The sequence below is a fragment of the Electrophorus electricus genome, chromosome 14 (assembly GCF_013358815.1).
Source record: "Electrophorus electricus isolate fEleEle1 chromosome 14, fEleEle1.pri, whole genome shotgun sequence".
Classification (NCBI taxonomy): domain Eukaryota; kingdom Metazoa; phylum Chordata; class Actinopteri; order Gymnotiformes; family Gymnotidae; genus Electrophorus; species Electrophorus electricus.
In genome coordinates this window covers 5,147,452-5,157,500 of record NC_049548.1, presented here as the reverse complement: position 1 = coordinate 5,157,500, position 10,049 = coordinate 5,147,452, and positions in this window count along the sequence as shown.

The window sequence follows — 10,049 nt, the reverse complement described above, 5'->3', positions numbered from 1 at the left end:
ATATGATTTTTCAATGAAAATACTAGAGAGCATTTTTTGAGTGGTGTAAATACTACAATAAATCTAATTTTGCTGTGTGAATGTGCTGGGAACGTTAAACTCTAGTGGACTCCGTAGGCGTACACGGCTCCGCTGCGCTGACGAGTTTGGCTGCGTCCTTAGACATCACATGCAGTTTTTTTTTTGCTGATTCTGCCCAAACCTTTTTCATTTTGATCCTTTCCAGTGTTGTTCTGCAACCACAGACAACCCAACAGCTTCACACTAGCCTCTCGTAACGGCCCTCGTCATGGAAACGCGTGCCGCTGCCAAGGACGAGATTTGTTACATGTCGCTTTCTTAGCGGGGAGGGTGTTGGAGATGCCAAGCCATTTATCCTGAGCAACTTGTACATCTGGAGAAGTTTCTACTGTGCAGATGTTTTCACTTTTATTTTAATGCTATGCCACCTCCTCTTATAGCTGACAAACCTCTATTTGATTTGAATACACTCACATCATGGATTTTTAGATATTTGTTAACTAACAGGGACTGTATGAAGGGTTCTGGTGAATAACCGTTTGTCTGACACTGTGCTTCTGTGTCTGGAGTGACCTCAAGGCTGGGCCCTATTAACTTTACTTTTTACAACACATATCGACAGTTTCAGAAGCAACAAAGACGAGAGTCATGTTGTTAAATTGATTTGCCTCGTCGTTTCTTCTTCAGGGACCAGAACATGACCGCGGTATTGCCCTTTATGACTATATATAGCAGTGTAATGAAAGATTTCTGGGCTTGAATATATCCAGGAAAAAAGAAAAATGCGATTGTAGGAGTGTAAGTGGGCTGTGTATGATGGAGAGGAATGCGTCATGCACAATGAGGCCAGTGAAACTGTTGATTCTTCTGAAAACTTGGGTGCAGTTTTTTTGGCAGCCAGGTAAAAAAGGATGGGCATGCATAAGTGATTAGGGAGCAGGATTGTCAGAGCATGGATCGGGTAAATAACTTATTTTTTCCGTGGACATTTCTGCCAGTCCGTCGTCGAAAGCCTTTCGAGTCCTTTTGACCTTTTTGCCTCATTTGCTGGTTTCATAGGTTAACTTTCCTGGACAAGAGCGGATGGAACAACACTGTCAACATCTGCTCAGAGATCGCTGGTGTGGTTCTTCACCCGGCCAATTATTTGGGAAAAAAAGAATGTCTGGCTAAAGATTGGAAACAAAGACTTCATTAATATTGGGGGTATTGTCATATCAGATGTAATGTTTCTGATAAGCATGTCTTATTACAGCATTCTTATGAGATCCTCTCATTAAAAATGGACTTATTAAATCAACCCACTTTCTCTTAAAGCATTGACCGTGGAAATTCAATAAATCTATAAAATTTATGTTTGTGTCGGAATGAAAATGGACAGCTATGCATGTATTGAAATAGATTACCTTAAATCAAATATAATTAGTGAGAATTGGAGACCTCAGGACTGGGGCAGAGACCTTCTGCATGCGTCTGTGGAGACAAAAATTCACTTTTGTAAGTCACTGTGGACAAGCGTCTCTACTAATGTAAATGCAAACGTCCTAACGTACATGGTGATGATAACTGGTTTCACTGCTGGATTAGTGAGTGGTGACCTTTTGATCATTACCACAGGTCCAGGTACACATTGTCCTTGTTATTTTCTTCCTCGTTTGGCCCTCAGCAAGAATGCCATTGTAGCACAACTACTTCTCATACTTGTATTTTGCTGGAGGTTTAGATAAAGGCAGGACCTGCTGTTGAAGTGGACACAAGGTCATGTTTTCTCCGGCCACACAGATCCTTCAGTGTACCTGTTCTTGCATCTCAATCTCTGATTAATTAGCGCTCGTTCTGTTCGAGAACAGCCAAGTCCAGTGGTCTCTGTCCTCTGCAGTAACACAGGGTGTTGTTGGCCAGGTTCAGACGCCAAAGGACGACAAACCTCTTGCGTCTGTTCATGATACCACGTTGGTTAAAAATGGCTCAATACAACTCCAGTGACCTTCCACTGTAGTAGTAAATTTACTGTTGCGTAGACTGGTGGGATGCATACAGATCATAGCAAAATAGGATTGTGTGGATAGAATCTCAGGAATCTTTCTCCTAAATGCCAAATGAATTCCATATTGAGATGAAATACACAGGTTAATATTTTCCGATTTTAGGTTACGTCCTAGCCAGGGCACATCCTTCTTACTTCTTTCTGGTCTTTTTGGTCTTCACTCACACACTCATTTTGGTCTTTTGTCTGCTCAGCCCCTTTTCACAGACAGCGTGTTGCAAGCTTTGCACAGTTACAAAAATGCTTTTTCACTGAAGGAAAAAAAAACCCAAGGAAAATCTTGTAAATGTTAAGATAGCAAGACCACAGGGTTACCCACAGGTATTAAACCCAATGGTTCCTTGAGTCCAATCCCTAAATAAGTAGTTTACCCTTTACAGCCATTCTATGAGCAATCTTCCTGTCGCCATACAACTGTGCCCAGACGGAATATCCTTACAGGATTCACACTAGTCTGCCATACCCCTCTACTGCCTGGAATCCCCTGCTCTGCTATGCTTCTTTAGCAGCATGGTAATAGTATATTAGTCAGCTGTTGTATAAATGAGGCTGGAAGGTCAGGAAAAAAAATTTATCCTCATTTTCCTTGTTGTTCTCATGGAAATCTCATAATATGTGGCTGGGTTTATTTTTAAGCCACACACAAACATCCTCCCACTAATCCTGGCACGGGGTATTGGAAACACATTTGTTTAGCTGACAAGGCACAAATAGATGAACACCTCTTCCCTTTAGCCATGGAAGTGTTTGTATGTGCTTCATTAGCTCAGAATGCCATTCGACAAAGTTTGTATCAGCACTTTGGAACATGGAGGCCAAACAATAGTCCAGCATACTGGGAAATAGCCAGGAATACATTTCACAAGCTACACTTGACTAATCACTTTCCAAGTACATGAAGCATGATCACATTAAACCGCTGTACCTTTGTAAGGAAAATCACAGAGGCTTGTGCCGGAGAGCGTCGGATGTTGCAATTAGCCCTGAAGTGCCATGTTTTCTTTCCTCTGTGAAAATGTTACAGGGGAGATTGATTGGTTGCACTGCATGGCAGCCTGTGTCCATGGTGTCCAGCTGACCTTGTGGCACTGCTCCGATCCTTCCTCAGCCAGCCTCTGGGGGAGCTCAGTGCACAGTCTGCACCATTGATTTTTTACCTTTTTCCACCGAAAACCCCTCTGAAATAAATTGTAATTGTGTCATTCGAGGAGCTGTAGTCCTCCCTTGGTTATCTAAGCCTGCTGCTCGCTACATTTGCCTTCGCCATCGATTTAGTCACACAATAATCTCCGTCCCCCGTTCCTTCTCCGTCACAGTTCTGTCCTTCCTGCCACCTTTGCTGCTCCAGCGGTGCTTGGCTGGAATGATGTAAGGGCACAGTGCTGGCACTGACCTCATTTGACTGGGAATCCGTATTGTCACCGAAGCGCGTTTCGCTCTGTTTGTGAAAATGAGTCTGTACTCGTCGGCCTGCAACCCACAGTCCTGCTAACCACATCTCCACTCTTCTTCCCGGCCACGTGTTTGTAATTGGCTCAGTGGCAGCGGGGGCAGGTCAGGAGGTCGTGCTTGCAACGTGACGGCTGAGCCGTGCCACTGTGGGACCGCCCCGCCTAGGATGTCACCTCCCTGCGTTTCCAGACTAGCTCCATCTGCCTTGCGGACATTTTTCATTCTTCCCACCTCTGTCATGTCTTCCTCCTAACTTTCGTTCGTCGGCTCACGTCGGAAGCACGCTGTGAATTGCCACGGCTTCGGCGATCCATCGTGTGAAGAACTAGGAATTCTCCTCATCTTCCTCCTTCTCTCCTCTTATCTACATGCTGTAAATTCTCCGATGGCGGCAACGCGATCGGGACGATTTGCATCATTTTTTTAATTACTTACATTTTTCCCGTGCCCTGGATGGAAAATAAAATAACGCATGTAATTGCATAGTTGCACCCTCCATTTTATCTCTGGCCTCTCTCCGAACAGACGAAAGAGCTCCCCTGATTGACGGACACGGAATTTGAAAGCAATCCACAGATAAGGACTAGCTGTGTATCTGCCTAATGCAAACATGCTGGTGGTTTAATAAGCCGCGGATATCTCCTCCTCATCACAGCGCTCTCCGAGCTGAATTTCCCACCTAGCAGTAGAGTAGGTAAATGGAGGAGAGCGAAGTGAAACAGGTTCAACAGCTCTGGAGGTATGCTGGGATGTAATTGGAGTGCTCGATGTGTGCCCTGCACTGAAATCCTCTTGAGTTTGAAAAAAACTTTATGAAACCAAAACTTGGCTGTGTCCAACCAATAAGATCTGTTTTGCTTTTTTTTGTCCTTTTACACTTTTCTGACCCTACAGCGATGAGATGGATTTGGCTGGGTCTGTTTTAGTCTATCCATTTATGTCAAAATGTTGTGTGTGTATATATATATATATATATATATATATATATATATATATATATATATATATATATATACACACACAACATTTTGACATAAATGGATATATATATATATATATCTCACAGCAGTATTGATTGTGATCAGTGTAACAGCTTGACTATTCCAGGCCCAGAGGAATGGTCAATCTGAAAGCATTGCAGAGGGTGTGGTTTTTTACTGCATATGTGTTAGATGCTGGGGAGGAGTTAGTTCAGAGACGACAGAAACGTCTTATGGACCGTTTGATCGAAGACAGGATCAAAAGTTTTGGAAAAAGCCATCTGCTTCTGCCAAAGTCCTGTGATGTTTGGCACTGAGGAGTTCCCTCAAAAGAGGTAGCACACCTGCACCGGGATGGTCCACCTGGGTCCTGCCTGCAGAACTGCAGTCGTCAGAGTCTAATTAAACAGTTTAATCTACACCTGAGTCTCAACAGCTTGTGCCTTCCATCAAAATGTTTCAGCCCCTTGAATATAAATGGGGTTTTTAACTCACGCTCAACACAAATATATCGCTTTGGGTGTTATCTTCATGCTGTGCTAGATATCAATTAGGTGAACCAGGCATGTAATTGATTTTCACCGTTAACTTTGCATTGGTAACCTTTGACGCTGCGCCACTGGCGGAGCTCTAACCTGGTTGGTTTTCAGGCCCACTTTGTCTTGACTCACATTCACAAGTGCACTTGTACATTTGCAATTCTGAGTGTAACATTTCTGCCTTTGATCGGAGGCGCTCCGTGGGGTTGGAGGCGTGGGAAGGCCAGTGGGTGTACTCCTCTTGCCTGGTCAAAGCTTTAGTCATCGCGGAGGTGGCTGGCCAGACCGCGCAGCCTCTAGCTGCATACAGCCTGGTTACACGGGGATGAAGTCCCAGGCTGAGAGACAGGTGCCTGAGGCAGGGTGGCTGGCAGATAGCAGGCCAGACTGGGTTCCCTCCACCCAGCCTGGATGCAGCTTACACTAGCCAGCAACATTTACAGTATATGCCACTGCTGGGTTCTACCCCGCTGAGTGTGCTTTTCAAAGAGCTGTCAGGAAATGTAGAATCATTGTTGTGCTTGTTGTTTTGTTTTCTTGTTTTCTTTGTATCGAACACGGCAGGACGTGCGGGATTACAGCAAAGCTTGCCACAGCACTAGCAACAAACCACTTGTCACACTGGAGCATGGGGTCCGGAGCAAGGTCACCCCAGAGGGTAAAGTTCAAACTGTGCTGGGCGTGTGCGCCCCGGTGAACGTGGCGTTCCAGCTTGGTTTTACCGTCTTGTTTCAGCCTTCTGGAAGCCGTTTATCACATCCATTTCCTCTTCACGCAACTCTAAAATGCAGAAAATTCAATTCCTCACGAGTTCACACAGCGGCGGTTCCAGACACGATCTGCCATGGCACGGGCGGAAGGATGCAATGATATGTGCTCACTCGCACGCTCGCCTCCCCTGATAAATGTGACAGTCTCTCACTGCCTTATCTGATGAAAGCACAAATCTGTGAGGGAAGCGTGATGAGACACATATAAACATAAACAAATTGTATCTGGGCGGGGTCAATAAAAACCAACGCTTCTTTATTAAGTCGCACACATGCCTGGCATGGGAGCTGTGAAATGGTGAATCAAAACCTGGTGTAGGTGCGTACGGACGAGAAAAGATGGAGGAGATAAATACGCTTCTTTCCCATTCGTTCTCTGTTTCTGCCTTAATTTGCTGTCATTATAACCTATTGGGTCTTCGCTCTTGGCAATAAAGAGAGAAAGAAGGGAGACAATTTCACTGTCAGCCGCCGGCACAATAATTTGATTTGTGTCTGTGGCGGGCCGGAGTGTGCACACTGACTCAGTCTTGCCATGTGCTTCAAGGTTACTGAGGGAGGACTGCTTCATCTCCTGCAGAGTGCAGAGTAGCTTCCAGTTCACTCTCCCCACGTCAGCCCCTCGCACAAAATGCACTTAGCTTTGCATCCCTACCGAGGCTTATCCCACGCCGCATTATTACAGTGCTATTGCACCATATCAACCTTCCACATCCGGCCCAGGGCATCCTGGGCTGCACCATGAACCCAGCACTTTGAAATATACCGTTTTTCATTGGGTGCAGTCATATGCTGTGATGATACCTAAAATGTGGATAATATGATGGTAACTAGAATGTTATTGTCCCAGTGTGGGAATTCTAGAAGTTTGAAAATATACTACTGATATACTGTGATATCTTTTTTCTTTGTTTAATTTAATTTTTTATTATAAGGTAAAGGTAAAATCCTTATCTTTTTCACAGCTTGACTTTATAAAGTTATATGGTATTATATTTTTTTAATTAGTAAAGCTATTTTTTTTCCTGCATTTCATTAATAGTAAAACATGTAAATACTACTGGAAGGGATACAATCCAAAAAGAAATGGATGAGTAAACTGCACGCTTGTGTATATGTTTATGGGTGGGAGGTTTCTGACTTAATAACTGGCCTTATACTGCATTTTTATTTGCCTTTAGAATAGCTACTCTGCATACAAAGTATCACGGTAGGAAATGTATAAGCATATCATACTGAAATCACAGTGATCACTAATGCAGTCAGGAAGTCTCAACCCAGGGCGGATGAGCTGGTCGGCATGTCGGGGGCTGTCCAGTCTGGGCACTGCTGTGAAGCACATCGATCGTTATCAGAGCTTTCCTCTGAGACATCTCACTGATGCCACTAGACTGACACACAGCATTCATGCTGGAGGCTCAACGGCCACGCAAAATGTCAAGGTGTGGGAGAAACTGACGCATGCACAATGCTACAAAGGCACACATGCATGGAAATCACCTCCCAAATATCACACCCAAATATCACACCCAAATATCACCTTATGCTAAATGCTAAGCATCAGAATGAGTGCATGGATGTCAGCATATGTCAGCATCCTTACACACGCAGAACTGCACTACTTTCATTGAGTGCCAGGCTTTTTTTGGGTCTGAGTTCATACTATATGTACATGAATTTCAGGCCGCACAACAAACTGGCTGCTCTTTGCAGGTCGCTTTGTGTCCCTAATTCAAATGCGTTCATGTGCCGCATGATCCAGTGATTTATGACACACCTGGCAGAAAGGGTCCTTACGAGAACATGTGGCTGCTAATTACTGCTTAAAATTCATGAATGCAGAAAAGGACCCAAAAACAAACCGGACAGAGAGCATGCTTTAGCTATATCGCAAGACGTGCGTGCGCTTCATATCCCGCCTTGTGTCACAGTGACCGATCAACATCTACTCAGTCGTAATTCCCCCATAACACCAATGACTGTGCCCAAATATATCCATTTACCATTTACCAAAGATATCATATCTCCGTCCAACTCTTTATTATTCTTGTGATGAAATAATAATAAAAAAAAAACACTTGCAGTGTCTTCTGCCATTTCTCCATCATCACTTGTCTTCATCTCTTACTGCTCAATCTACTTAGTTTGTTCCCCTTTCTTGTATGCCTCATACACCCCACACTTTTCTCCCATCATGACAGCCGGTTTCCGTGCCAAACTAACCCCGTAAGCATTAATATATCTCATATTACTTTACTGGACCCGGAATGCTTGGTCATGGGTCACGGAAGGGCACCCTTACAAACCCGAGAGAGAGAGTACGCGCCATTCTTCAGAGGGAGACTCGTTTGTCATCTCCCTTGGTTGAAAGCTCCCGGCAGTTAACAAGGAAGGCTTTTTTTTAACCCTTTCATTTCATAACAGCCCAGCGGAAGTGGTCAGGATAAGATGCCTGGCCTAAAGGGGAAGCGAATGGAGAGGCCACTCGTGTGGTGGAGGCAGCTGGTTAGGGGGCTCAGAGGGAGCTCGGCGGGGGCGAGGCCCGTACGAGGCCCCTATGAACAGGCCGTGATGGAGATTGTCTGCTTGGCACAGCCACTAATGTGAGTCATTATGTGCTGGCAGTTTGTTGTTCTTCTTCGCTCACAGAGAAAATGGCTCAAGAGTTCAAGACTACACCGAGGCGAGGGCAGAGCAGAAACGTAGCGTAGAACTATTTCTCCCACTTTTTGGGAAAAAAGTGAGAAATCTAATTTATACAGAAGCTTAATAGAATTAAGAGTAATTCCATGGCTTAGTTTTCAGCAATTTGTGTAAAGTAATGATTTCATACTATTTAAAAAAGAGTAATTTGTGGTCTAGGCAGTGTGCTTGTCTGATCAAAGTGAAAATCAATTACTTTTTACATTCTCCCTCTAAGCTTATCAAACTAAATGGGGTGAACCAGTGCAGAACTGTTATTTATCCAAGGACATGTCCGTTTGTCCCCATTACAGCATGTGAGTGAGTGTAAGCGTAGTTTCTACTGTTTAAAATCATGCTGAAATTTTAAAGCAGTTCTTTCACTGCAGTACGGTTTATGCTCTGTAGGGAAAATGGCACATAGTTTAAAAAATGAGATTATAATAAAAATACCAACCAGAGTTCTTCTCCTCTTCATTTGAGCTCTAAATGATCAGATATCTACAACACTGCACAAGATTATGGGCTGGGCGTGATTTTGGTATGCTTACTGCCATTTCAGCTGTGCCACGTGTAATTACTGCAGCTCGGAGCTGCCTGGCAAATCACATGTTTCAGAACAGAAGACCATGTTACCGTGATTTACTGGTAGTGTGGAAGTATCAATCACCGCTAAGGATTCATTTTCAGAGCTGTGACAGCCTTCTGAATTAGTGAACTGGAGCATGTGCGTGTATGTGTATGTGCTTGTCACACACAAACACATACACAAAGTCACACAACCAAGCTGTTTTATGGAAAATGGATTTACCGCTGAAGGTCTCTATATTCCACTACTGCGCTGAACATGACGAGGTGCTCAGACACTGTCCGCATGGAAACGTTTCAGCTCCAAATTGCAGTTAATCAATCAGGACATTCTGTTTGAAGTCGTTTCTCTTGCTCCTCGGCCTGCCACCAGAGACGGAGCCTTTCAGGTTCTCTTCAGCTTCAGTGAAGATGATAATGGGGTAAATTAGAGGTTTGTAAAAAATAGTTTTAAAAAAGTGCACCATGGACCTCATATGGTGAACAGCGAATGGTTAAAGCTGGAACTGGTGTCCGTTCTGCTTTAATTCCTGCTCTCATGACTTTATTCTATGGAATAAAATGCCAGTGACATCTTGCTCACTCAGTGTAATTTGCAATGCATTTTGGTCACATTTCCAAACAAATTAAGTGAGGCGGTCTCATCATTATGATGATTTCATTATGATTTCTTAGCCAATATTCAAACAAATAAGCTTTTCTGTGAAAGTGTTTTAATGACCCTACCTGCTAAGCACCGTTCAAGTGGCATGCAGGGAATGAACTCTCTTCCTTACTGAGGGAAAGAAAAGCTGTTTAATGAGGTTCACATTCACCTTTATTAAATGATACTTTTGCTGTTTTTATTGTTACCGTTTTATGAAAGAATATTTTTGCACGGGATGCCACTGCAAAATTCTATGGTCGCAGAAGGTCCGTAATATACCGCAATGGTTTTCTGGCAATATCAATTTTAGGCATTTTTATAATA